This window comes from Schistocerca gregaria, chromosome 1 (assembly GCF_023897955.1).
Source record: "Schistocerca gregaria isolate iqSchGreg1 chromosome 1, iqSchGreg1.2, whole genome shotgun sequence".
Classification (NCBI taxonomy): domain Eukaryota; kingdom Metazoa; phylum Arthropoda; class Insecta; order Orthoptera; family Acrididae; genus Schistocerca; species Schistocerca gregaria.
Genome location: NC_064920.1, coordinates 1,051,010,983 through 1,051,038,661, shown reverse-complemented (window position 1 = coordinate 1,051,038,661; position 27,679 = coordinate 1,051,010,983). Strand labels below are relative to the sequence as shown.

Sequence of the window (27,679 nt, the reverse complement as noted above, 5' to 3'; positions counted from 1 at the left end):
GGTAGAACGATGGGTTCGATGACGGTTTGGATGTACCGTGCACTATTCAGTGTCCCCTCGACGATCACCAGAGGTGTACGGCCAGTGTAGGAGATCGCTCCCCACACCATGATGCCGGGTGTTGGCCCTGTGTGCCTCGGTCGTATGGAGTCCTGATTGTGGCGCTCACCTGCACGGCACCAAACACGCATACGACCATCATTGGCACCAAGGCAGAAGCGACTCTTATCGCTGAAGACAACACGTCTCCATTCGTCCCTCCATTCACGCCTGTCGCGACAGCACTGAAGGTGGGCTGCACGATGTTGGGGCGTGAGCGGAATACGGCCTAACTGTGTGCAGGACCATAGCCCAGCTTCATGGAGACGGTTGCGAATGGTCCTCGCCGACACCCCAGGAGCAACAGTGTCCCTAATTTGCTGGGAAGTGGCTTTACGGTCCCCTACGACACTGTGTAGGACTTTACGGTCTTGGCGTGCATCCGTGCGTCGCTGCGGTCCGGTCCAGGTCGACGGGCACGTGCACCTTCCGCCGACCACTGGCGACAACATCGATGTACTGTGGAGACCTCACGCCCCACGCGTTGAGCAATTCGGCGGTACGTCCACCCGGCCTCCCGCATGCCCACTGTACGCCTTCGTTCAAAGTCCGTCAACTGCACATACGGTTCACGTCCACGCTGTTGCGGCATGCTACCAGTGTTAAAGACTGCGATGGAGCTCCGTATTCCATGGCAAACTGGCTGACACTGACGGCGGCGGTGCACAAATGCTGCGCAGCTAGCGCCATTCGACGGCCAACACCGCTGTTCCTGATGTATCCGCTGTGCCGTGCGTGTTATCATTGCTTGTACAGCCCTCTCACAGTGTCCAGAGCAAGTATGGTGGGTCTGACACACCGGTGTCAATGTGTTCTTTTTTCCATTTTCAGGCGTATATATATATATATATATATATATATATATATATATATATATATATATATATTGTGTCAAGAATTAGGCATATACCATCCTGGAAGGTATCAGATGAAATACTGATGTACTCATGAGCTAGTACTGCCATTACTCCACTACTACTAGTTACATAACAGCATCATGACTTGCTCTGACCAACTTATGACCGTGGCTGGCTGCGCAGAATACACTGAGCTTAACATGGAGATCTTATCAGCTACACACAGCAGCCGCACCGCGCTACTGCATGTCCATTATGCGTAGCATATGGGGGGGGTGGAGGTCTGGGGGAGGGGGGGCTCCCCACCATGGATACTACACAATGTCGCTGAAATTCTATTGAATGACCTTTGTGCATCTACTACGTTCATTGATGAGCTGACTGAGATTCCTAAAGTAACTGTGCGTCTCATTCTAAATAAAAATTTGGGCAAAAAGAAGATTTGTTGTCGGTTTATCCCCCATTCAGTCAGTAACGATCAAAATTATTGCTGAGTGGAACATTGCATAGACATGAAAATATCGGCAGCTAAGAGACCCAGACTTGATGCCTCCGATCGTAATAGGTGGTGAAACATTGTGTTTTCAGTATGAGCAAGTTACAAAGCGCTAATGGTCGGAATGGGACTGTCCAGAATAGCCGACACCGAAAAAGTGCGCATGCAGAAAAGCTGCGTCAAGACACTGCTCACTGTTTTCTCTTATCAAAAGGAATTGCCCATAAGGAATTCGCTCCAGAAGGTCAAATGGTGGACGCAGATTCCGGTTCGACCTGAGTACGGGGTCAAGGAACATGGTATTTGTTGCACGACAATTCACACGCGCAAATGCAGGAGTGTGCGCGACTTCTTGGATCAAAAATGTATCGTGCTGCTCGAACACGTTCCTTACTCGCCCAATTTGTCTACATGAGGCTTCTGGTTATCTCCATACCTGAAAAGCTTTTCGACAAGATTTCAGGTACTCAGAAGGCTATGACCATGGCAACTTAAAGGGCTAAATGTCAGAATTTTTTCAACAATTTCCCAACGCTTCTACGGCTGTGCTAACTCACAAGGAGCCTATTTCGCAGAAAAAGTTATATAAACTAAGGAACGTTGTCTCGTATTTTCTTTAATATGAGACACCTTTCCAGGGAGACGAACTGCGAGGTCCAAAGGACACTGTTAAAGTATGTAGGACAAGCCGTCGTGACCCTTCGAAGTGGCATCTACAAGTGTAAAAGACTGGAGTGACTCTCACGTAACAGCATCAGACTTGAAAGATAGCTGGCTAACATACGCAAAAAGCAAGAATGAATATGAGAATGGTGACGCTGCAACGCAGATGCTAGTATATATGGATGAGGGAAGAGGGAGGTCACTCTCTGGTTAAGAAATTGACGCTTCTGGAGGTGTGAAAAATCCGATCATACAGAAGTAGGTGTATCTGGTGTTCTGCAAAAACTCGTTGTCAAGACTCGCCCTCTTCATAAGCAGGTCAGGCTTCGGGTAAGATATTCGTCGCCCCTGCTTGTATTTCGCAAGCTGGCGAAACTGCCGCGGGCGCAGGATTTTCTCCCTGAGCGCTGTCGCCTAGTATTTGGCACTGGCTGACGATTGGCTGCGCGGCTTTGATGTTCCTCCGCCGGGACTGGCCTTCCACTGCCCGTGACCCCAGGGGCGTAAAGTCGACTGGGCGAGCAGAGGTTTACTATCGGGGCGCCTCTGGTAGCGCGTACAGTGGGTCAGTCCCCAGACGCCGAGCAGATCATACGCAGCAGTTGCTGTGTGCCATGCCGAATCTCCGTGGTTGGTAATTTTGAAGGGAAGATTGGACAGCAGAACATACAGGGCTTTGTTTGATTTAGGGAAACGTTTCCCATCTCTCTTATAACGTGAAAATGTACACTGAGTGCCTTTGTACATTTCACTGTCATTTTTTTGGGGTGGCAAAACGGACGATGTTTTTAGAGATTTAACAAGCAACTTTCATCCAGATGATTGCGCTGTCACCGTGATGAAGGCTGCTTGCAGTGTAGCCTAACGACGGTAGTTTTATCACTTTGAGGAAAATTTTATTGAAAGACAACGGAATGCTAAAATCCACACTCATTTATACCTCACTGTGCTTCAGCGCGTTTAAAACTTTGATACATACTAATTATAAATTTGTCACAGAAAATGTAAGGAATGACGCTGGGAGCTCATGCTTACATCTGTTTTAACAATGACAGCTACTACCGAAGCGAAAAATAAAAATAATGATTATGCCCATTTTCGGGTTAGACGCCTTTGCCTGTTCCGAAACAAAGAACATTAGAGCTGATCGCACCATATTCTTTGTGGTGCTCCTATCCTTCTTCTAACCTAATATCTGTCGTCATAGATTTTCCTTCATTTCTGGTTTTTATCTCTACACGGTAGATGCTCATGTTGTTCTTTGCTGCCGGCCGGAGTGGCCGATCAGTTCTAGGTGCTTCAGTCTGCAACCGCGCGACCGCTACGGTTGCGGGTTCGAATCCTGCCTCGCGCATGGAAGTGTGTGATGCCCTTAGGTTAGTTAGGTTTAAGTAGTTCTAAGTTCTAGGGGACTGATGACCTCAGAAATTAAGTCCCATAGTGCTGAGAGCGATTTGAATTTTGTTCTTTTCTGTAGTGTTGGATCTTTCCGGCTATTCTTAGAACAAGGAACTCCGTTCTTATCTCACTGCTCCTCTTACGAACGATTAACTTGCATCCTGACAAAGGTCTTAGAAGCCCCGTTTCCCTCGTTTCATTTGCCGGATGTTTTTTGAGTCCATGTTACAGGTCCACAGAGCAGTGAAGGTATATTAGTAACATTATAGAATTTAATTATTGTTTCTTTCCTGCTTTTGTGCAGGAACTTCCTCTCAATGGCACATAACATGTTTAAGTATCTTTCTAGTGTCTTTTCACCCAACATACTTGAATATATGTACTTAACATAATGAAAATTGCATTGTCAATAAATCTCAAAAGAAAATGGAAGATTCCTACCTACCGACACGTACAGTGTGTAACCCACTCATTTTCGCAGATGACCAGGCTGTACTCGCAGTTATGGAAGACAATCTACGATTAACTGTTTGGTCCTTACATGTAATTGAAAACCCGTAATGTAATCATATCCACAAAGAAAATTAAAGTGAAAGCGTTTTTACATTAACATATTAACACTTTATTACTTGTTATTAGAATCCATGTCATGTACTGTAATGCGTTGTGAAACAACAAACCCAACTCCCCTCCCCCCCCTCCCAGAAGTTTTTAGCTATTAAATGTATGTTGCTCAGCCAAGTGATATTATATATTGCTTACCATGGCTGGCCAATCTTTTAGATTCTGGACACAGGGGCGGAGATTGCCCATAAATTACAAGATGCAGGTGTGCCAAAACCTTCCAACTAACAGAGCTCCCTGGAGTACCCACGTAAGGTTAACTCGTAAAAAAAGAAGAAAAGAGGGAATATGTGAAGATGTTTTGATTTAAATGTATTTGAAGCTGTCAGATAAGTGAAAAAGCTAGTTCCCTTCTTTACATCCCTAATTTTGCCCAGGGCGCATTGGCCTTTTTGAGGTGTGACAAAGCATTGTTCAGTCTGTTTCCCAACTTCTTACTTTACCATGATTTTGACATTTGACCGCCACAGGTTGGCAACCAATGCACATTTTTGTTGACTTGGGCGACGCTTGATCCGCTATAGGCTTTCTTCATTCTTGCTTGAAACAAGTTGCTTATATCGTGGCAACGGTAAAGACCTCATAAAATATAGGACGACCATTAATGACATGTATCTGTGTACGTTCAAACAGATTTTAAGGCGATTCGCAGAAGTCTTTAATATGAAACCGACCTGCGTATGGAAACCTCACAAAAAAGTGTTTTTTTGCACTAATTAATCTAGATTATTGAAGAAAATTTCCAGTTTTAGTGAGAGAATGGAGTTTTTATATATTTGAATCACTTTAAACCATTTCCACGTATTAAATTCACATAAGAATGATTTTTTTCATGGTACGTTTTGCTCGGATTTAAACCATCGTATCTCGACAACGGATAAGGATTATTGGATAAAAAAAGTTTCATTTGAACTTTATACATTCATCTACCTTAGCGAAAAGTTTGAACCGATTCGTACAAGTGGCGCGCTTCTCAAATCTCCCAGAGGAACGTTTTTCCTGCACGTTATTGCACGTTAAACCCGATCGGTGCCCACGCATATGATGCCATTAACTGAGCATTAATTTCAGCCCAATTAACATCTTCTGCAAAGGGAATCAATCGATTCCCGCAAACTGCCTGGGTGCCAGCTGCAGTTCGTCCTTCAAACCTTGCTGTAGTATAGCTACTATAAGACAGATGTTCGAATGCTTGTGAAAATGGCCTCTGGTCCGAGGTAAATCAAAAACTTTTTATCCATGATCCTAGCTCAAATAGGAACCGAGCACCAAACCGCCCTCCCCCCAACCCCCCTCCAACCACGGCCTTCTCGAACTTAGATCATGATTTTAGCTCTACGATGTTATTTTCCACAGAAAAGCTATAACTTTAGTTCTCTTTGTTAACTATGATTAAATTAAAGTTTTCCATTATCTGTAAGAAGCAAACTGCTATTTGTACACTGTATTCTTTATCTGCCAGTGTACCATGGTAATCTGCAAAAATGAGTGAGTTTCATTTTTACGTCTCAGTGTGTAGGAATCTTCCATTCCTCTTTTTTCTCGATTTATTGACAGTTTCAGTTATATGTATGCTAGAGCGGAAGATGGATGACGCGTATCTTGATATTGTTACTAGCATGAAAATTCTGAATTCACCTTATTAAATGTTGAGAAAAGCCACACTCTTCAAACATTTCCTGTGACTCACACCTCGTTGAAGGCCTTTTCATTATACCCAAAAGCCATATGTGTTGGGAGATTAAATTCCATATGCTTTTCTGTTATCTGGTTGGTAGAGAAAACACAATCCGTACGTTATTTTCTCGGTCTAAAACCACTACGTCGTTCTGTCAGAAAAGTTTCTGTTGAAGTATTTAATCTTTTGAAAAATATAGTGGTATGTACCTTATATCAGTAACTGCACTTTAGAAGGTTTATACATTTATAGTCGCTGCCGTCTGAAGCCACTCTTATACGGCCATAAGCTATGATTCTAAATAATTTCGTTATTATTTTTCTGCATAGTTGTGAATTATTTCAGAACAACCATTTCAGAAGAATAAGTAGTTTACTAAGAATTTCTAGGCGTAAGAAATTATAGTTATGTCATCTTTCGTTTTATGTAAGTATATAAATAGTCGAGACAATAGAGCCTCGATCTCATTTTGTCATTTTATCTAAGCTCATCTTGTCTCAAGTTGTCTGTACTGTGTTAGATCGCGTGAGCGCTTATTGTGAAAATACGTAGTGTGAAAATATTCAAAGCTATAATTTTAGAAGTACCTTCCATTCTATCTGAAAATAATTAGCTTTTTGAGAGAGAAAAGGTTTATTATAAAAAAAGGAATAATTAATTTTTTGTTTTACGATAAAGTTTAAAGACGGTATATTGTGGCGTCTTCTCGAAAGGAAAATTAATAATTACCACGCCCTGAGATCAGAAAGAATACAATATTAACAACTACTAACAATTACCAACTAGTCAAGGAATATCAAAATCACGTGACCCGGTCATTCCAGTCATCAGCTCTAACAGTCTTCCGGAATATGGCCTTCCTTCCAGCATAAATTTATAAATATTAGAAGTCGTATTAAACATTTTTATAAAAGTATGTAACCTTAATGTGTTTGGGATAAAACATCCGTAGATTAAAATACAGAAATAGAGGAGATGTAATAGAAAATATTGAGGTTGACAAAATACCAGCAAGCGTCATATAATGTCTTACATAATTTTCCATAGCTTAAACTCATTTTAGATTCTGAAAGAATTTCAGACGGATATGACTCTCATAGGTACTTACCGCTCTTAATCAACTTTGACCCATGTGGAACCGATCGGCACAACAACCGTAGATAAAAAATGGTTCAAATGGCTCTGAGCACTATGGACTTGACATCTGAGGTCATTAGTCCCCTAGAACTTAGAAGTACTTAAACCTAACTAAGGTAAGGACATCACACACATCCATGCCCGGGGCACGATTCGAACCTGCAACCGTAGTGGTCGCGTGGTTCCAGGCTGTAGCACCTAGAACCGCTTGGCCACCCCGGCCGGCCAGCAGATTAGGTAAGGGAGGATATGAACATAGCAAACAGACGAAATCTCACTGTGTTTTTATTATTCTCGCATATTCAGATTTCAGCTGTAAATAGTCCATTTGAGTGAGTTGCCATCCAAAAAACTCTCAGAGCTGCGTATCACCATATGACCGTACTGGTGTATAGGCAGAAGGAAACAAGCAGCCGTGAAGTCGTACTGCGCCGAGTTTGTTGTATGATAACTTCCTTCTGCCTATACACACGTGAAGTGGGATTTACTGCTGCAACTTTGTTGGGTGGTAACTCACTCAACTCCACTGAAGATAGCTGTTTACAGCTGAAATCTGTATAAGCACGAATAATAAAAATCCAATGGAATTTCGACTGATTGTTTTGTCCCTATCCTTCCTTAACTAACCACTAATCCTTCTTGTTTCAATCTGGGTGCGTAATACTGTCTTGTACACACTGACAAAGTACCAACAAAAGGAAGTAACAATGATAAATTTCCCCAGATGCACATGACACCTTGTGCAGCAAGTTTATTTTTCACTTGTGGGATGGTTTTAGTGTTCCTGCAGTGATTCTGTAGAAGAAGAAGCATTAGAGAAAGTCACATATAGTAATCCCCACAGGTGGTGAAAGACACCAGCTCAGATTTAAAAAATGGAAAGCCCAGTACGAAAAGCATTATTTTAAAACTGTTTAAGAATAGAAAGTATTGTCAGCACAGTAAGCGTTAAAGTATCTTCTGTACTGCAGCTGAAATATGGAAAGGTACTTCTGTTAAAAGAAGCAAAACACGCCGAAAAAGGGAATGCAAATAAATGAAACATGAAACATCTGGGGAAATATGATAATGATACTTCATCATTTTATAAAGGAACTAACAAGGTGCAGTGATCTTTAGAACAAATGTTGCGTTCTGCAGAAACAAGTCCAAAAGCAATTAATAATATTAATATATTTCCCATGAGGACGTATGGTACTGGTTATGAGAAATGAAAGATCTTGCTATTACGAATGGTCCACCGGTGCATTTCTGTTACAGATATTCTCTTCAAGACTTCTGTCAACGTTCACTGTTAGTGTTATTCTGCTAGACAAGCATTCGGCACTTGTAATTTTGAGAATTTTCCGGAGATTGGGTGATAGGTGAACATCCATTTAAACATATCGTGCTGGGACCCGCACCGAGAAACTGTAGCGGATGTGGTTGCCGTTGGTGAATGTCACGTGATATATCACATGTTTGTACAGGGCAATTTGTCTACTCAAGATTAGCTACCTGCAGGGTGAGATACGTACTGCCACCTCACGATAATCTTGTCCGTAACTGTGAATCATGCACTCTTGCACGTTCCAAAACTCATGAATCATCAGAAACAGCGTTCTCTCTGGACAGTATAACAAGTGAGGACAATCTAATCCAAAGTTAAATTTCCTTTTCCTTTCACTTTTCTTGTACGGTATCAGTTGGTTATGAATATGCTTCTGGATCCTCGTAACAGACATTAGAGCGTAAAGGAGTTTTGCTATTTAGGAAGTAAAATAATTGATGATGGTGGAAGTAGAGAGGATATAAAATGTAGACTGGCAATGGCAAGGAAAGCGTTTCTGAAGAAGAGAAATTTGTTAACATCGAATATAGATTTATGTATCAGGAAGTCGTTTCTGAAAGTATTTGTTTGGAGTGTAGCCATGTATGGAAGTGAAACATGGACGATAACTAGTTTGGACAAGAAGAGAATAGAAGCTTTCGAAATGTGGTGCTACAGAAGAATACTGAAGATAAGGTGGATAGATCACGTAACTAATGAGGAGGTATTGAATAGGATTGGGGAGAAGAGAAGTTTGTGGCACAACTTGACTAGAAGAAGGGATCGGTTGGTAGGACATGTTTTGAGGCATCAAGGGATCTCAAATTTAGCATTGGAGGGCAGCGTGGAGGGTAAAAATCGTAGAGGGAGACCGAGAGATGAGTACACTAAGCAGATTCAGAAGGATGTAGGTTTCAGTAGGTACTGGGAGATGAAGCAGCTTGCACAGGATAGAGTAGCATGGAGAGCTGCATCAAACCAGTCTCAGGACTGAAGACAACAACAACAACAGGTACTGTAATGGCTACTTTTTTGGATAATCGAGCATCCTCACTCGGTGCATTTGGTGCATATCAATAATTTACATTTTATGAATGTTGATTAATTAATTTAAAAGTGCCTTCCAGCGGTTGGTATTACTGTATGTTCTTGCTTTATATTTTATGACATGATATGACAACTGACAACATTATTTTATCGGAAATGAAGAGTAGAAAACTAAGATAACGAAATGCAACAAAAAAAAATGAATTGTGAAATACTGAAATATTCTGCAGCTGCTGAACTACAGTTATGAACAAAATCATAAATGCAAAATAAAAAGAAACAACATTCTGGGGTCAATAGTGCAGAGATCACTTACCTTGCTTCTGAGAGCGACGTATTAATACTATGTGAGGGGGCTAATGTGCCAAGAAAAAACTGGATAGTCTTATCAAAGTAGACTAAGGATCGCCTACAAGGCAAGGACATTGGCCATCACTGGAGATTCGAAAATGCCTGAATGCATTGTGCAAAATGTGGACAAATTTAAGTACCTGGGAGAGTTTCGCTGAAAAAACAGGAGTATTGTGGGTATAAAAGAGAGGGCGAAGAAGTTGAGAATGATGTGTGATCAGAACAAATTACAATTTAAAAAAAAAATGTGAAAACTGCACAAGTTGGACACGAAAAGGCAACAGAGAGGATTATTTTCGGCCGAGCCGATACCACCTGGGAAAAGTGGAACTTAACAATCACAAGAAAGTAGAAACCATTAGTAAAAGGAGGAGATGAAACACGAGAAATATGATAAACAGTAAAACTATATAAGAACTTGAGGAAGATATCAGAAAAACCTAGCCGCACATGTGATCACGGTATGTAAAATGAACAGAACACGAAGTCAGAAAATGAGTTGGAAACAGTGGAATGACAAGAACCAAGTGGATTACTGAATTAAGTAATATACGCTCTGAGAAATTACAACTGGTTAAATTACACGCCGTAGATCAATGATGCAGAACGGTATAGAAACAGGATGTATGGTTACAAATTGAGCAGAGTAGGAAAGAGGACAGTTAAGGCCTCAGAAAGAAAGTGGGCGAGGAGGAGAAGAGGAAAACACAATCAAAGAATCTATGGATATACAGAAGAGGTAGCTTACAAGATGGCTCGAATTAAATAGCGAGGATGATGACTTCATACATCTGCCTACGAATGTTAGAATTCTTTCCATTGGTGTGCAAGCAGAGGCGTCATGATGTTAAAAGGATACTTACCAAACAACGTGTGGAGAAGCGAAGTGACTTGGTCGTTCCCGAGAAGATGAAGGACGCTCTAGTTTCACCTGTTGACACAAGAAATAGACTCTATTAACAAAATGAACGGGCAGACAGTTAAATTATGATTTGTTTTCATTATTTAGATTTTGTAATTATTTTGTTCACGTTCTCGTAACACGAAAATGCAGAGCATTTCCAGAACACTCATATTTGTCTTTACATTCGAATTCATTGATTTAGGAACATCAATCTGAATCTGAAAGTAAAGTGGTAATTTCTATACACTCATCACTCTAATACAATGGGAAAAAAATAGCGGAGACATATTCGAGTCAATATTCATCATACACCACCTCAAACTACACAAATAACTCATTAATTTAATGAAAGAATGACTGCTTCATAATTTCATTTCTGTTATACCGTAATGAAATACGTAATAACCACAAAAACGGGTTACAATATGTGCTTCTTTACGGCTTTAGACAAATAAACGTCTTTTATACTCCGCAGGTCTTCGTTTAATATAATATTTTATCAAACTTAATGCATAACTGCTAATAATTTCAACACTGAAGGTTGAATCTTAGAGGATACGAGGCCATGTCATTTTCCTCTGCAGATTATTCTACTCGATCGACATTTCAACCTCGGATCTTAGCTGACCGTGAACACCACGAGATCGCAATAGATGGGTTGATACGTCGATCGAGTAGAAGGACTTGAAGAGGAAAATGACGCGCCCTCATATCGTAAAATATTTTATCTTCAATGACAACGACCACAGAAACGTTCAGACTTGCGACAGTTCTTCACAAAATCTCGTGCTCCAGAGTGTTTAGTTCAGGTTGCAGGCGTTTTAGCCGCTCAGCAATATCTATAGTCGATAAGATTTATAGTACTTTTCATTTCGTTCATCCACTCACAAATAAAGGAGTTCTGTTAATGCTGCAGTTTAATACATAAGATAAGATATACTCTATTTCATATAGCGTTCCCCCCCCCCCCCCCCCCTCCCCACTCTCTCTCTCTCATAAATAAGATCTCTGATTGCGTGGAAGTTTCACTCGAAGAGTCTCTAATATTTTTCTAAAAGTAGAATACATTGTTCACTGTGATGTAAATGTGCCAAGGAGATATTCAAGTTACTGTTTACTTGAGAAACACAAAGCTACTGAGATCGCTAACATAAACTGCAAAGTACCATTTGAGGCAGCGTTCGACGGAGTGCGCGTAAACAAGTCAGTTATGTGTAATAAGTATCACCCCTCACAAAGCGAAGAAGTACACACATTGAGAGCGTACCCACCAGACAGTGATATAACAGAATTTTATAGTATTGATTCAGATGCTTTTTCTGCATTTAGCGATTACCGCTGCATGTATGTTTGGGTTCTGCAAGGGCGGAACAAGCTCACCTACTGTTTTTGCTGTGCGAATACATTGCAAGTGCATATTGCTGTTACAAACCGTTTTCCTAACCAACTCGGTGGCTTTCGTGATCCATCAGAGTGCTCAATACAGGGCACTGGCTACTTCAAAAGGAAATATTCGCACGGAAGCAGAGCTATTGTATCATAAAATCAGATAAAATAAAATGCAACGTTCCATACTGGAGTGTTCAAACGCGCAGTTGCAACGAAAATCCACGGATATGAAACTAACATTCACAGTACCTCCAGATGTTACTAACACGTTTATAAGTACTTGTGGCCAACTGAACGCCTGCGTAAGTGCAGCGACACTAATTGTCCATCGGAAGGATCATGGTAGCCCCTGATAGCCGTTCTGCTGCGGAGGCTGGATTTTATCGAGTAATTATTTCCACGTGGTGTCAAACGTGGTAGTGTACTGATGGTGCACGTTGCTAATGGAGAGTTTAAAAGGCTACAATAAATTTCTCTCACCTCTCTAAGCCATAAAAGAGTGATGTACGCCTTCATAGTTTTGTTCTGGTGTACAATGAATAAATTAACGGTATGTAACATCTTAACTCCCAAGTTTAGCTTTAGAAATTTCGATTTTTCAGAATAACTTTTTAACAATATAAATTATGTAACTGCGTTGTTTCCGACTTAATTTTTAGTGATTGTATCATTTTACATTTAATCTACTAGTGTTGTCTTCCGTGGTATTATCACTGTTAACAAGCCTTAACACGAACTTTAAACTTGTGTCTCTTTGCAGCATTCATTGGCAGGTTTTGCGATTGTTTTGATTTGTATTTTGGACACCACCTTCGCTATTTTCGCAAATAATTACTGGTCACTGTCATGTCATTTCAACAACTAATGAGTAACAACCATTTTTGATTAACACTAATTTCGGTAACCACCTATTACTTGGCTTGTTTGTAATTAATTACTTTCTTTGGCTTCTAGCACTGAACTTACGTTTAACTGGTAAAAATGAGGTTTCGGAGGGCGTATGTTGAGACTGTAGTGAAAATCAGGAGGACCTGCAGAGAATGGATGTTTAGTGCAGGGACTAGCATTTGACGTTTCAAGTAAATAAACGCACCATATTAGAAATAAACATAAAATACCTTGGAGTCACAGGATAGAGCAGCCTAATGTGGAAAGACAGTATGTAACTAATCATAGGAAAAAAAGTTTGCCAGGCTGAGATTTATAGAAGGAAAATACTGGAAACTGCAACTCATCCACGAAAGAAATAGCTTGCGAAGTACTTGCAAGGCCGATTATTAAATATTGCTCTTCGGCCTAGGATCATTTCCAGGTTGGATTAAAAGAAGAAAATCCGATGAAGAACAGCACATTTCGTTAAGCTATGCTCAATAAGCACGAGAACGTTACTGAAATGCTACTTAAATTCCAGTGGCAGACCGTACACAGACGGCGTGTATCACGGACAAGTTTCCTGATGACGTTCGGAGTGCCTACGTTGCAACAAGTTACTTCCTCCCACACATGCCCCGCGAAATGATCAAGGCGAGAAATTCAGAGAAACCAGAGTTGACACGGAAGCATGTCTGTCCACCCCGTGTAGCTGATCAGGACAGGGCCAGGAGGAAATTATAGTCGTACTAGAATTACCAAACTTCACACACTGTAAGGTGGGTGGCTGCATATAGATACAGATGTAAATTTAGATTGTAATATAAAATGGGTAGGAATAATGAGAATATCATTACAATATAAAACCTCTGATCATTTAATCGCAGCCAGATCATTGGGGCAATGAGAAGTATCACTCGCCACATTAATACACACATCAACAAAAAAGAAAAAAAATTGCATCACGTCGGTTCCGAGAGTTTAGGAACCTGTACAGAAAATTGGATTAGAGATCAACATAAATATCATTTCCGCCATTTTTATTGCTCATGAAAACCACATATTGCAAGTTGTACCACCGTACAGCGACACCTTCAGAGGTGGTGATCGAGACTGCTGTACACACCGGTACCTCTAATACCAAGTAGCACGTCCTCTTCCATTGATGCATTCCTGTATTCGTCGTGGCATACTATCCACAAATTCGTCAAGGCACTGCTTGGTCCAGATCGTCCCACTCCTAAACGGCGATTCGGCTAGATCCCTTAGAATGGTTAGTGGGTCGCGTCGTCCATAAACAGCGCTCTTCAATCTATCCCAGGTTTGGTCGATAGAGTTCATGTCGGGATAGCATACTGCACACTCTAATCGAGCGACGTCATTACCCTGAAGGAAGTCATTGGCAATATGTGCACGATGGGGGCACGAACTGTCATTGAACACGAATGCCTCGCCAATATGCTGCCGATATGGTTGCACACAATCGGTCGGAGGATGGCATTCAAGTATCGTACAGACGTTATGGCGCCTTCTATGACCAACAGCGGCGTACGTGGACACCATATAATACCACCCCAAAACAGCAGGGAACCTCCACGTTGCTGCACTCGCTGTACAGTGTATCTAAGGTGTTCCTCCGGACAGGGTTGCCTCCAGACACGTCTTCGACGATTGTCTGGTTAAAGGCATATCCAACATTCATCGGTAAATAGAACGTGACGCCTAACCTGAAAGGTTCATTCTGCATTGTGTTGGCCCCATCTGCATGGTGTCGTGGTTGCAAAGATGAACCTCGCCATGGACATCGGGAGTGAAGATGCCCATCACGCAGCCTTTTGTGCACAGTTTGAACTGTAACACGACATGCTGTGGCTCCAAGAAAAGCATTATTCAATATTGTGGCGTTGCTGTCAGGATTCCTCCGAGCCATAATCCGTAGGTAGCGGTCATCCACTGCAGTAGTAACACTTGGGTGGCCTGAGAGAGGCATGTCTTCGACAGTTCCTCTCTGTATCTCCTCCATGTCCGAACAACATCGCTTTGGTTTACTCTGAGACGCCTGGACACTTCCCTTGTTGAGAGCCCTTCCTAGCACAAAGTAATAATGCGGGCGCGATCGAACCGCGGTATTGACCGCCTAGGCATGGTTGAACTACAGCCTACACGAGTCGTGTACCTCCTTCCTGGAGGAATGACTGGAACTGATCGACTGTCGGACCCGCTCCGTGTAATAGGCGCTGCTCATGCATGGTTGTGTACATCTTTGGGCAGGTTTAGTGATATCTCTTAACAGTCAAAGGGACCGAGTCTGTGCTACAGTATCCACAGTCAAAGGGACCGAGTCTGTGCTACAGTATCCACAGTCAACGTCTGTCTTCAAGATTGGAAACCGGGGTGATGCAAAACTTTTTTGATGTGTGTAGTTAATCCCCAACAAATGTATTATTTGATAAAAAAGTATCCGAATATCTGTTGCAGGACATTACTGTGGGGTGTGTCCACCCTTTGCCTTTATGACGGCTTCAACTGTGCTGAGGACACTTTCAGTGATTTATCGAAATGCTTATGGAGGAACGGCTGATCTTAGTTCCTGAAGGGGTGAGAAAAGGGGAGGTAGCGATGTTGGCCCTGAAATCTTGAACGAAGTTGGCATTGTAATTCACCCTAAAGGTGTTCCATTGGGTTCAGTTTGGGTCTCTTGGCGTCTCAATCCATTTCAAGAATGTTACTGAACACAATCAATTGCATTTCAGATGCTGCTTTATTACAGGAGGCATTATCATGCCAAAACAACATCGTCTCCGCACTGAGCCTCTACCATACACAGTAACAAACTGTGTTCGTATCCTTCCGCATTTAGCGTTTTCTTAGGCTCGATTGGGGGATCATACCCTAACTACTAAAAACACCCCCGTACCATGACACTGCTTTCTCCATACTTCACTATTGGCGCAGCGCATGGTAGCAGGTAACGTTTTGCAGGTAGTAGTCAATCCAAAACCCATCCATCGGACAGCCACGGGTTATGGCTTGATCCAAAACTCCAAATCGTTTCCAGTCATCTACTGTTCATTGGCTTCGCTCATGACGCTGCGTCAATCGTCGCCTAGCATTAACTACAGAAATGTCTGTTCATGAGGAGCAGCTCGACTGTCTTTCCCCATTCTTTTTAAAACACTATGCATACATGTGCACGGTGGACTGCTGGTGGCGATTCCTTCGGCAGGTTCCATGCAAGTTTTTGCATGCACTTTCCACAATATTCCACTCTCCATGAACGTCAATAAATGAGCTCCGTCTGGTCTTTGATCAGCTGTGCTAGTTTCTCCGCTTGCCCAATCACATCACGGAAAGTCGACCTTGGCTGCTTTAGTAGCGTTAAAATGTGCCTGATGGATTTGTTACTCAGGTCACATCCAGTCACTAGTCCACGTATGAAGCCTCTCAGCTCTCTTCACCGACATTTTCTTGATCTACATCTATAACATGCTGCGCAACCCACTTAAGGCTGTGTGGTGGAGTGTACTTGTGGTACCACTAATTGCCTGTTCCACTCGCGAATGGCACGGGGGAAGAATGATTACCGGTAAGCCTCTGTATTCGCTCTAATTTCTCCAATTTTCGCTTCTTAATCACTACCAAGATGTATGTAGGATAATGTAATACGTTGGGGGACTGTCTGCTATTACTACTTTTCTATTGACAACTCTGTGAACTAAATAAAGAATGGAGCCCTTATACGCACACACTAGCATGGTGACCATCACAAGAGAAAGAAAGATCAGAATTTAACGTCCGTAGGCAACGAGATCATTAGAGACGGACAACGGGCTCGGAGTGGTAAAAGATGGGGAAGGAAATCCGATGTGCCCTTTTCAGAGGAATCATCCCGGTATTTGCCTTCTGTGAATTAGGATAGCCACGGAAAACCTAAATCTGGATGATTTCTCCCGAATGCGAGTCCAGAGTACTAACAACTGCCCCACTTCGCTCGGTCCATTGCACAACGGTTTCCCGATTCTTTTATCAGATACTGCAATAGCAGCCCTGATATCCTACACCGTTGCTCGTCAGGTAGCTAACTGAACTGCACGTAATTTGATTAAGTTGTGCATTGCCTCGCTGAATAATCATAGTGTAGCGTAGCCTTAATTGGCACGTCTTACTTGTAATATTAAACGAACTGTCCAGTACTTTTTCGTTACACTGTACGAAGGATGTCGGTGGACACTGCAGTGCTAAGAACGTACAGCGAAGTTGAATACCTGTTAGGTGAAATTTGATCAATTTTTTACATATGTAAGTACGATTTTTTGCTTTCTCTTGAAGCTATTTAAACATTTCTGCTTACGGGGCAGGTCTAAAGCAAGAACAACATTGGAATGTCTCGTCGCCAACTGCTTCATATCCGAGTGCAATTATCTGAAGAAATCTACATTCAAAAAATAAGTGTTGCACTCTAGCTATGCCATTTCTCTTCCACGTCCTTTCTTTACCGACAGCTAGTTCAGCAAAAAGTGTAGAACATTTTGTAAGTTATTTTGAAATTTCGCGCCAAATACTGGCATACTGAAGATGTGACTTGGCTAGTACAGACGATAACATCGTCCGCAAAAGACAAGGGTCAATGTGAGTACCACACAGCACGCACTTTTAATCAGAAACCGTAGATAATTTAAACTAACATTATGATCGCGGTGGCACGTGGCGTTATTACAGCCACAGCATCTGCCGGATTAGCTGACCAATGCCCGCTGAGTAGCCACGCGCGGGTGAATTCGTTTGCTCACATTGAGTGCTCTCTCTCTCTCTCTCTCTCTCTTTCTCTCTCTTTCTCTGTATTTCTCTCTGTGGTCGTTGTTGTATATATTTCCATCTAGAATGGTAACATTGCTAAAGATATTCCGGTTTTCTCTTGAAAGCTTAACTACATCGGAACCATCTCTCTTACCTGCTGTCTAACTAGGTTCTAAATTAAAAAAAAAAAAAAATACAAAACTTTTCGTCTCTTTATATAAATTCCTTTTCACTGCCGTCCCATTCCTTCATTCTACCAAACAACCCCAGTTACGCTTTCACTTTCTTTTAATAATTAGCGACATTAACCATCCCGTAAAAAATACGGTAACAGTAGTTAAATAAGGTAACAGTATTGACATTCCCTTCATTAATTAGTCACTAAAGAGATGAAAGCGGTAGTCAGACGAGGAATATCAGCAATATAAACACGAATACTGGAGAAGATACTGTACGGCTGAACGGATTGTAGTAAGACACGAAACACTTCAAGATGACATCTGCAAGGCGCATAACAGGAATCTTGCTGTCGTAAGTGAAGAATGCTTTCTTCACACGTAACTCTACCATTACCAAGTACTGAACTGGAAATTAGAAAAGAACGCGTCTGAGGCATGAAACTGCACGAGGTGGCTCCATATATTGTAAAGAAAAAAAGAATCAGTGATAAGTCATTTTTGGCTGTGACCCCCCGAGGTGTTTCTTCTAACATCCTATCATAATTTTCAAACGATTGTGTCTTGTTTCGAAGGGAAACCCACAGACGAGCGACAAGTCACTGAAATCTTCAATCGCCAGGTCGCGCGAAATGCTAGCAGATTGCACGTGTGTGGGCAAATCACAACCGTTGAAGTTGATCACAAGAGTGATCTCAAGGTATAGAATGTAAAGTTGCACACACGAGAGTGATCACAAGGTGTAGACTGTAAAGTTGCGCACAACACACTTTATATCTATGAAACATATAATTTATCTGTAACAGAGCCTACTGTCACTGTGATAAGCATTCCAAAACTAATGTAATAAATTTTAATTCACAAACACATACACATGATTTTGGAAAGTACACTGTCTGATAAATAAAATGAAGTTCCCAGAAGACATGCTCGGATGTCAATGTAACATTACACACGTACGCACCATTGGCAGATATGTAAAGGATTAGGATTGCAGTTATCTGTGAGTGATTGTGTGCGTTAGTGTTGTTCGTGTTGTTCCTAGGGCTACTGAAGTGTATAAGGAGTGTGAATGTCATCAGATTGTGATCCCTCTGAATGACATGCAGATGCCATGTACATGTATGAAAATGGTTCAAATGGCTCTGAGCACTATGGGACTTAACATCTGAGGTCATCAGTCCCCTAGAACTTAGAACTACTTAAACCTAACTAACCTAAGGATATCACACACATGCAGCCTGAGGCAGGATTCGAACCTGCCACCGTAGCGGTTGCGCGGTTCCACAATGAAGCGCCTAGAACCGCTCGGCCACACCGGCCGGCTACATGTATGAGACAGCGTTATCAGCGCCTAACGGAATTTGAAAGGGTCCTCATTGTGGACGTCTCTACCTACTTTTTAGTGTAGTTAATAAAACGAGGTAAGAAAGCCACTGTCAAGTAGTGTAACAGTATCCACCGGCTAGCAGCTTCAGTGTGGCGACGTGTGGGTCAGATCACGGGATGGACTCATCGTAAAACTGTACTGCTCAGCGATAGTATCCGTAGCGGGCAGGTCGATGTCGCCATAACAGAGCAAGGCTCCTGTTATTCCTACGTGACTGGGTGCCAGGTTTGAGTGTAACAATTACGCGCAACAGCTGTATAAACAAATCCGAATTTTGAGGCAGAGACAGTTTGGAGTCCAGCAGCACTACCATGACGCAAGGACCATACTGGACGACGAGACGACTGGGCATCATTGTAGCAGCCATGGGCTCGTGTCCATGTTGGGCCAAGCGCCACCAACACTGAGTTGCTTTCCAAAACTTGGTGTCTTAGCGCTGCTGACTTGCTGATCGAGCAGCAGCCGTGCAATACCTGCTAGAGGTCAGTGTGTGGCATCCCTCACACAGCGGTCGCTATTCGCTGCCATCGTGCAGGGCTGAATCATAAGGACAGGCCGCGCGCTTGCATCAATGTGTGTGTCGCAGATTCTGCGCCAACACTGCTGTGCAAATTTTTAGCGATCGTGTCGCTCTTTCTTCCAGAAGTCGTGATGTCCGTGTTGGTGTAAGTCATTTGCTGGTTCAGTATGGTCCTGCACTTGGACTAGGTTGATGGGAAGTCGTTCCTTCGTGGGGCTGTTCTGGCGCGCGGAGGAGGTCTGGCCAGCGCAGCGTGGCGCTCCAGTGAGGTCGTCGGCCAAGGTCAAGCACCATGGGGATGCGCGACTCGTCGACCTTTTTGTAAAAGTCCTCTTCAGCGTGTTGCAAACGTTGTCTCAGCAAAGGAACGCCCGCGAGGGCATGTAGTTCCACGGTGTTGAAATCCCTTGGGATATGAAGCACCGTCCTGAGGGCCCTGTTTTGGACTACTTGTAGGCGGCGTGTGTTGGTCTCAGCTGCATTGCCCCTCACCACCGCTGCGTAGTCGACCAGCGGGCTGATGGTGACTTTGTACAGCGTGAGACCCAATTCTGCTGGTAGCGCCATTGTGGGGTTGATGACTGGTTAGGGCACACGAAGTCTACCCAGCGCCTTCCCCCTCACTTCTTCGATGTGTTGGCTCCATTCTCCCACAGAGGAATACCGTCACAGTAGAACGCGCTGCGCTGCTGACGCCACGGCCATGGCTTACTAAACTGCCACCCTCCAGCTTGCCGTCAGCAGGGCGCCTAACCGAGTGTCTCCTGGCTCTATGGAAGCAACTGTCCACGAGCCAGCACCGGCCAGAGTTGACGGAGTGAGGCGTGTTTGCCTCGCCGAGCCAACGACGCGGTGTGTAATTAAAGTGGAAGAGAAGCATTCATTTCGGTTGGCAGTACATCCACCAGGCCTTACAGCCCGTTGTTACCATCATCCACCCTACCACGTGCAACATCCCCAACACTGGACCACTGTCACACTCAAATGCCCCACAAATTTAGATACTGCGCCGGCCGCAGTGGTCTAGCGGTTCTAGGCGCTCAGTCCGGAACCGCGCGACTGCTACGGTCGCAGTTTCGAATCCTACCTCGGGCATGGATGTGTGTGATGTCCTTAGGTTAGTTATGTTTAAGTAGTTCTAATTTCTAGGGGTCTGATGACCACAGATGTTAAGTCCTATAGTGCTCAGAGCCATCTGAACCATTTTTTTCTAGATACTCGTTGGGGGTGCAACTGCACTCCTCAGCAAGGCATTCGAGTGTAGGGCATTCGAGTGTGACTGTGGTCCAGTATGGGGCTGCCCGGTAAAGTGAGGGCCTGCATACTCGTTGTCAAGGTTCCAATCGACCATATGTGTCCAGCACAAGGGAGGATCGCCTCACATCTGCGATTGCCGAGAACAGTGCCGCATTGAATTCAGCAGTTAACCGCAGTTCCGTAGTGCCCCGGATATCCAGCGTCGGCGAGCAAGGCGTCGACACGGAGAGTGGTCCCATTTTCCAGTGTTACGGAGAGGCACAGAGAGTGTTACTCTTGGCGTCATGGCGTGGCGAGCCGTGAGGTATGACTTCAGGCCAAGACTGGTCGTGACTGACGGAATTCTAACAGCACAATAGTACGGTACGGACCCGGCTTCCTCTTGTTACGGTATTGTGTGCAAATTTTTTTACAGGACAATGCTCCACACTTGGAATGTGTCTCTATCAACTTACTTACTCTTGTTTCCAGCAAGATCCGCAGCTCCTTCCAAGGTAGAACATGTGTGTGACCAGCTCGGTAGTCTACTCCATCCCACTGCCAGTATCCAGAACACCAAGGACCAATTACAGCAGTTTTAGGCAACCTTGCTCACTCTTCCGTTTTGAGCCACGACTTGGGAGGGAAATGCATGACCATAATTCGGCGACCTGCTCTCCCTCTCTCTTCTGTCCTCCAATGTCCCACCACTCACAAACCCGTCACATTATCCGAAAACTTTATCCCTTAATACGGATCTGCCGGCCGTTGTGGCCGAGCAGTTCTAGGCGCTTCAGCCCGGAATCGAGCTGCTGCATGGATGCCCCGGGCATGGATGTGTGTGATGTCCTTAGGTTGGTTAGGTTTAAGTAGTTCTAAGTCTAGGGGACTGATGACCACAGATGTTAAGTCCCATAATGCTCAGAGCCATTTTAATACGGTTCTGCTGCACTAATCTGCGCTTAGAAGTGGAACACACATTTAATATTTATCCTTAACCCATCTCATTTAACAATAAACATTAATTTTATATCATTAAGATACTGTTTTTAATAATCTGTGATTTTTCCATCCCCATTATCTTCTGTTGGCCCACTGCAGCCAGTTTTCTGGTGTTTGTCCCACCCACCGCAGGACAGTTGCTCGCAGCCTGCTTGAACTGCGAAATGATGACAGCGCAGAGGTTTTTTTCATGGCCCCCAATAGGAGATAACCACAAGGGGCCACGTCAGGGGAATACGGTGGACGTGGCGGTACCTAGACTTACCATCGATGGCACCCGTGGTTTTCCGACTCGTATGGGAACAAGCGTTGTTTCACCCGAGCACTTCACGTGCCGGTGCACTCTCTCCACACACTGCCAACAATCGCCTGTGAATATCCGCAGTGTTTACACACTCCTTCCACAGGAACCACGTCGACCAGCGCTGTCCTTGATCATCACGCAGCATGTCGCCACTAATATAATGACAGCAGTGGTTGGCTCTGAGCACTGTGGGACTTAACATCTGAGGTCATCAGTCCCCTAAGACCTAGAACTACCTAAACCTGACTAACCTAAGGACATCACACACATCCGTGTCCGAGGCAGGATTCGAACCTGTTGCCGTAGCAGCAGTGCGTTTCTGGACTGAAGCGCTTAGAACTGCGCGGCCACGGCGGCCGGCCGGCAGTGACAGCAGTGTGTAGGAATTACACTTCTAGTGATTGTCCTACCACTGACGGCTAGACCAAAGTACTAGAAACACGAAACTGTAACGACGAGTAATATGGCGCACCATGAAATATGAGAAAAAATGAAGTGTAGATCAGTATGGAACGCTACTAATACTTTGTGCGTGGCTTCTACAGAATGCAGCTCTTATGGACTGGGTAATGTCCCTTGGGAGAAGGATCGAAGAACTTTTATTCCGAGGCTCCTCCTCCCCAATGACATCCTGAATAGTCAAATGGTTCAAATGGCCCTGAGCACGATGGAACTTAACATCTGTGGTCATCAGTCCCCTAAAACTTAGAACAACTTAAACCTAACTAACCTAAGGACATCACAAACATCCATGACCGCCTGAATAGTATTTAATGTATACTGCACACAAGCAGTAACGTATTTCTCGTCTTATTGTGTGCAGGCAGAAGTATATTCTCTTCTCTATTCAAAGCTACAATCAATTAATATTAAATATCAGAAATCTATTAAGCTAATAAAGGAATAATGCATTCAAGTAGCAATTAACTATATTCTGCTTCTACTAACAAGCTTCAAACATAAGTGTATTTCTCATGTAAAGCTAAAATTCATGTATTCCATGTGTGGTGTGCTGAATCAGCATTTAATCTGTATAATCTGAGTAAACATACATTAGCACAAACCAGTTCAGATGAGAATACCTCGAGGTTGTACCGAGACCTTCTCATCTGAAATAGGTAGAAATAGGCCATTTTTAACCAACATACTACTCAGACTGTATTACTCATCCAAATACAGCACATCACTTCCCTCTACATACTACAAATTATTTTCACCACGCTCATTGAGTTACATTTTATTTTTTTATTTTTCTTTGACATTTGCATTATATAAGTTAATTCCCATCAACTAGGTAGTAACAAACTATAAGGAGCCATTTTAATAATTGTTTCCGCGCGGGATTAGCCAAGCGGTCTATGGCCGCTGCAGTCATGGACTGTGCGGAGGTTCGAGTCCTCCCTCGGGCATGGGTGTGTGTGTGTGTTTGTCCTTAGGATAATTTAGGTTAAGTAGTGTGTAAGCTTTGGGACTGATGACCTTATCAGTTAAGTCCCATAAGACTCACACACACACACACACACACACACACACACACACACACACACACACACAACAATTTTTCAGCATTTAATTCGCTGTAAACACAGGGAAATCTTTATAAATTGTGTTCTCTATATTACTAAAATTGCATTAACAACTGTGCACCAATAAGACTGTAACAATGAGAAGTCTTTGCTATTAGATTCAGAAGCATACGACCCACCTTACATTTCAAGGCGATGGGTTACTCTGTACTATTAATGAAATAAATAAATAAATCTTATGGACTCTCAGAGCAATCCGGGCTAACGTTAAGGAAGTCTTAACAGCCTACACGTGAATTTCAGGTTCGGCTAAAAATGTTGGAGGAATCAACAAAGTGTCTAAACCGTCGCTATCGAAACCCTGTTTCTGTTCTTAGGAGCTGTTAACGGACGTTTAATGTTAATATTTCGATACTGTTAAGACATTTTTTGTTTCTGGCTTTCAAAATTTTACACAGTATTAAGGCATGCTAAGTTTGTAAATGTAATACGATGACGTAAGTTTCATCACGAAAGGCACGAAATCTAATTCAGTCGGCGAGATAGCTGATAATCTCTGGCAAGAGTTTATAATCGTGCTAACGGTTTGTCGGCTGTTTTATTACCTCGACCAAATATCTGTTTTTCCTACTGCAGTCACCCAGGCGACGCCCACACCCAGTCAAAAATATCTATTGAAAAGCGTGCCGTCCGTGCAACCTTACGCTCACAAACTGGTCGTTGGTCCCTTGCCTCGTTGCGCTTATTAGATTTCGGATTGAAGGGCCGACAATAATTTGGAATGAAACCTGATGTAAAATATGAACCTCTTGCCGACGTCATCAGTAATAGGCCGCACATTGTCTCGAAGTTAATACCCGCCTCGCTCAATTTTTTCCCTGTGATGTTTTGCAGTATTTATTGGGTAATCGAAAGTCCACATTGTTTAGTAATTTAGGAGCATTCGTTATGTGGGACTGGAATTAATAACGCGAATGTACACAAAGCGCTGGCTAAATTTCACTGTTCATGAAAGTCGCTGTTTGCCAGGAGCTCTGCAGGGGCTCGGTATTAAAATTATTTACATACGTGGAAGTGCCTGCAGCGTTGTATGCCGGGTGAAGCCTTCCATTTAAACTATATTTATTGCGTTTACTGTTCTTTGTAGAAGTTCCGTTTACCTAGAAAACTAGTATTTTCAATTATAACATACCAGTAACGCTGTGAAAGCTTTTAACATATTTCAGAAAATAATTCCATTACTGAGACGACAGTATTACATTTTTCCACATGCGTGGCACTGAAAATATTACATTCGCTAAACTGAAACCAGTTACCGGTGTACATATTTTTTAGAACCAATCAACACCAAATAATTTCCTAGCAGTATGATTGGAGTGTTAGGATAACAATTTCCAATGCAATAGATACAATGTATCTGAAAACAGTTCTTGAAGATACGATATACGAAAGCGTGTGAGTGTTCTACAAAAGCACGCAGCGTGTCTATAATATAATGTTCATAAAATTTCCGGTGCGGTACAACAATGTTGGATGTTTCGGCGCAAATCATGACGTTTTCGTAATTGTCATCTCATCGACGAATATGCGAAGTTTTTCGGCGTTGGTCATTAAGCACATACCACTTCATAAATGGGGATAATAAAAGCTTAAAATCAAAATATGTAATATCAAGTAAGAGAATACATTGTGTGATCACAATGTCTTATGGAAGATCTATAATACATTATAAACGCCTGCAACTCTTACGCTGGTTTATTGCCATGCGTCACAAACTCGTTACAGTGCTAACTGTTCCATGAAACTAGCAGATTATGCTATACAAATTTCAATGTTGATGAATTTTTCAGAAATTCTGGTTTAGCATTTATATCATTCCCTAGGACATTTTGCTATTTTTATTATTTTGAGACCTGATACACCTTTCTCATATTCCAATGTTCCAATTTATATTTCGTATTTTTTATACTTCTTTTCTGCGTGTACAGTTTTTATATTAGACAGATACTACCCTCACTTTTTTGCGCTAATTTATTCAGTTTCTGAGGACATTAAAGTGCGTTACACATTCCACAAATGTCGTTTGTCTCTATGGTCATCCTTTCTACTGTTCCTTCCAGTGCCAAGAACAGGCAAATTAAGGTTATCGTTCCATCAACTACGACATCATTAAAGATGGTCAGCGCCAGGAACATTATTTCTGGGTGCCGTAACAGATGAGATATTATGCCATTCGTGTTTCTACTAACAATTTCAGATTCTCTTTCCTTTACTGTTCTTTCTTCTACCTCATCACATTTTTATTTTCTCTATCAACATAACTTAATTACTTTTTATAGTTTCTTTTCTTCTAGTTTCCCCATTTTTTTCTAAACTACAGTTTTCATTCCCATTTAAAAGAATCTTCTAAAACATTAGAGTGAAAATTATATACACGGTACATGATCCTAGGCCGAATGTTTTGCGATGAGGAACCAATTATTGGAAATAAACATTTCACACGGTATGTGATCTTGAATGAGCTAAACTGCGTGTGTCTTGTAGCGAACAACTACCTGATTCAGGAAGTGTTGGTGGTGCAACGTTAGGGGGCCCCATACACGAGCGACTGGTCGCATTTGATATCGCCTTCAACCGGTCGCTCGGTTCAACTCCGCCACACACGAGCGATTTACCAAGAACTTTCAACTGGTATTTCAAACAGTTCGCAGTTCTAGCATGAGAAATGGACTGCTGTGTTTAGCAACAGTGCCGATTTATCTACTTGTGTCAGCTAAAGAAGAAAAACGTCCTGGAAGAAGAGAACGAAGCGGAATCAAAGATCACAGGTTCAGATTGTATATGGCGTTATTTCATTACAATATCGATCAAATTTACGAATAACTCTTTAATACTAGTCCACTTATCAGTGCGACGTTGCACGCAGTCTGCCCGGGAATGATTGCAGTGATTGGCTGGATAGGGTGTTTGTATAGAGGAGTTATATTAGTTTATTGACCACTTATTTATTATAATGTTAATAATGAATAGGACTGTTCTACAGGAAATTTAATGCAGTTTAATTTTGTACTGGGAAAGTATTCGCTATAAGCCTAGATTTTCGAGGAGTAAAGCAAGGGAAACAGAAAAAGTCCGTAACCACCGTGGTTACCTCCGGCTCCCCCCTTCCACCATCTCGCCACACACACAAGCACATGGGTCAGTAATTCTAGTACGTTAATAATGGCACTCTCTTACACGAATTATTTCCCCTGTTCGACGTTTCTTTCGTCTTCGCTGATTGGACTGCTGATCCAAGATATCATTTAATCGTTTCGTTTTGCCTCTGAAAGGTTTCAGGCACACCAAAAGAAAACTACGTTTCCGTGGATTTTGTGGTCTGGACCTAGAGGGTATAGGCTAATTTAATTACGCTGTTTTTGGTATTATTAGTATTAAGATTTTACTCATAAGGGTTTCTTCTCTTATTGTGGATTTTGGTTACTGTTAAGTGAATCTCTGGCACTGAACGTCATTACTCACAAAACCCGTTCTAGTTATTCTGCATTTATTTAGCAATAATTTACATGCTGTTCTTGAATCTTAGAAGTAAGGGTTTCCTGATTAAGGATTTGTTGCATTATGTGAGTATTATTTTAAGTTTGTCTCTTGAGCTTCTGTTATTCGCTTGCACATTGTTAACAGAAAATCTTGTCCCTTGTTTGTAATTGCCTTGATGATTCTGTTACTAATAAATATTGTATTCTGGCAAGAAACGTATGCGCCCCCGCAATCCACTGTGACCCTCCTCAGCCCACGTTGCCGCTTATTCAGCCGTATCACAATCTCTGTCTGGATGGCACTGTAGATGATGTGCTCTTGAACGACACTGAGAACGATGGGGAAGGAGGAAAAGAATTGGGCTTC

General features: G+C 42.5%; 1 protein-coding gene across 1 annotated transcript in view; it reads right to left on the bottom strand.

Moving 5' to 3' along the window:
* LOC126280958 (GTP-binding protein Rhes-like) overlaps window positions 1-27,679 on the bottom strand; it is a 438,962-nt gene that overhangs the window by 170,537 nt on the left and 240,746 nt on the right. Inside the window, exon 2 of the mRNA XM_049979806.1 lies at window positions 10,523-10,590. The gene's annotated coding sequence lies outside the window, so the exon portion shown is untranslated. The remainder of the gene's footprint in view (window positions 1-10,522; window positions 10,591-27,679) is intronic.